This window comes from Humulus lupulus, chromosome 3 (genome assembly GCF_963169125.1).
Source record: "Humulus lupulus chromosome 3, drHumLupu1.1, whole genome shotgun sequence".
NCBI lineage: Eukaryota > Viridiplantae > Streptophyta > Magnoliopsida > Rosales > Cannabaceae > Humulus > Humulus lupulus.
Genome location: NC_084795.1, coordinates 247,092,799 through 247,095,619, shown reverse-complemented (window position 1 = coordinate 247,095,619; position 2,821 = coordinate 247,092,799).

The following is a 2,821-nucleotide window of genomic DNA, read 5'->3' as shown; positions in this document are numbered from 1 at the left end:
TGGAGATTTAAAAACTATAGGGTAAAAATTTAGGGAATTTTAGATAAGCAAAATTACCAAAGGACCCTTTAGTGTCTTAGGAGAGATGTAAAAATGAGCAAGGGCATAAATGTCATTTCCAAGGGAGGGGAGAGAGAGAGTGGTGGGCGGCAATGCTAGGTCCTAGGGCTCTCAAGATCCTAGGACACATACCCTAGGGGAAGAGTAAGAGTCTTACCCCACTCACATGTAAAGACCTAATCATTTTCTCTCACAAAATTCTTTCTCTCAAAAAACACTCTCTCTTCCATTTTCCTCTCCCAAACCTAAAACCCTATGCTCTACATTCCCCCATTGCTGAAAATTTTTCTCCATAAGCCAACTACACTCATCCCTCCATTGAAGAAGGGAGAAGTTCAAGAGAAACCTTGTCTAGTGTAAGTTTTCAAACCTTATTCATCTTATCTTCCATTTTCCTCTTCAAACCCGAAACCCTAAGGGTTTATTATGCATGCATGTGTTCTAATAGCCATGTATGGCATTGATCTTGTGTTCTAGGGTTCAACGAAAGCTAGTACTAGTTGGATCTCAAAGGTTGAGCACTTTGGTGATCAAGTAAAAGCAAAGTAAGAGATCTTTGTAGTTTGCATGTTCTTGTCCCTCATCTAAGTCTTTCTACCCTAATTCTTTCTTAAAAGTCTGCATGTGGGACTTTGGGGCTCAGTTTAAGAGTGTAGAGCACGCAGGGAGTTTTGAGAAGCTAATGAAACACATCTTCAAGCTAGAACTATCAAAAGGTAGAAATCTATGGTTATTCTTTGAGTTTTGTGTTAATATTTGTAGATCTGGTTGTATAGGTTATTTTAATGATTTTGGAGCTTATTATATGCTTAAGGTTAAGATTGTGTGATTTGATGATTTACATGCATGCATGCATGTGGCTAGGGTTATGCTAGAAATACTTGTTGGTCTTAAGTTTGTATAAAAATGCATGCTGCCAAAATTAATAGTCTGGCTTCCAACGAGTCAGATCCCACTCTACTACCTCTATTTGTAAAAATAAATTGTGTAGTTTCATAGTTCTTCGTGAGTACTTGAGGTTAGACTTTAGAAAATTGTAAAAATGTATTTTTTAAACCCAAGTTATGCACTTTTTGGCATTGTGATGAAAATTTGGAAACAAAACTTCTGGGCAGCACGCATTGCCCAGATTGCTTCAAATATTTGAATGTGTTTTATTACTCCAAAAATTATGAACTTTTAAAGGAAGATAATTTAGAAATGTATAAAGATCCCTGTAAAAGTTTAGAAAGAACTGGGCTACGGTGTAAGAGAAATAAATTTTCAAAATTTCCTTAAAATCTGGGAAAAACTTCTGGGCAGGAGGCACTACCCAGATTGCTTTAAATATTTGAGTGAGTTTTGCCATAAAAAAATTATGAAATTTTGAAGGGAATTAGTTAAGATGTGTATAAGGACTCCTGTAAAATTTTAGAGAAAAAAATGTCACGGTTTAAGAGAAATTATTTTTCTAAGTTTACCCTAAAAACTAAAAGTAGTAATTTTGAACCTTAACGAAAATCGATTTTTTGGAGGTTAGTTCTCTTAACCTAAAACAAGTTTTGACGCGAGTCTTTTGCCTAGTTCCCGTCCTTATGACACAGAATACGTGAGCAATAGTTTAAGGGTTTTTGTATAAAACTCAACTTAGGGAAAATGTTTAAAAATGATACTTTACCACTTTAAATTAAATGCTAGAAGTAAAGTTTTGGAAATGAAAAGAAATAGTTCCTTGCAAAGATAACTAAGGATTTGGAGATTTAACCAATCCCCAAACTGACTTAAGTTAATTAAAGTTGATTTTTACCATTTTATATGTTAAGGGTCCAATTGCCCTTCTTTTAAAAAATAACATAAAATGAGATCCTAGGTTATGGATAAAAATGGTAAGAATGGGAGTTTAGGTTTTGTAGAACCTTTAAGAGAAAGAGGTAACGTTGTCAGATATTAATTGTAAATAGTCAAAAGCGGTATTGGTAGATAATAGAAAGTGATAAACTTTTGTAAGAAAGTGAAAAGTTGGTAATTTTCTAAAGATAAGAGTTGTTTAAAACTCTTTTTAAAAAAAAAAAACAAAATACGAGTTATCTGTTAAGAGAGTTATTTATTCAAAGAATATTAAAATGCACAGCACGGAGAGCGTGTTGCGGTGAGGCCGATTTTCTTATGATACCGTAAAGACTGAAACAAAATCCTGCCTTATACACTGTGAAGTGTATAAGAGGCTATAGTATAGAGTCTCTAAGAATTTATTTCATGTAGCTATCGTAATATTAGCTATAAGAATATGCCATAGTTTAATCCGAGTACACTGTATTAATTACAGTAACCGCAAAAGGGAAAAAGAATAATAGTGTTAAAGATCCAGCTGGGAACTAAGGACTCCAAGTAAGTTAACCTTTCCCTTCTTGGCTATAAGATGAATATACTAGTGTGTGCTTGTAGTAGTAGATTACAATAACTTTGTTTGGGTCATTAAGACCAGGGTATGCTTAATACCCACTCTTGCAATGCTTTTGCATTCTGCGCGCTAAATGGTAAGTAGGTTTGGGTTGAAGCCAGAACCTTAGCATAATATAGTCCGAGGTTAGAGGCAGGACACAGTAAAAATATAGTCCGGGTAGGAGCTAGGACATGGTGAATATATAGTCCGAGTAGAAGCTAGGACATGAACATATAGTCTGGGTTGGTGCCAGGACATGGTGAATATATAGTCCGGGTAGAAGCCAGGACATGGTGAATATATAGTCTGGGTTGGAGCCAGGACATGGTGAATATATAG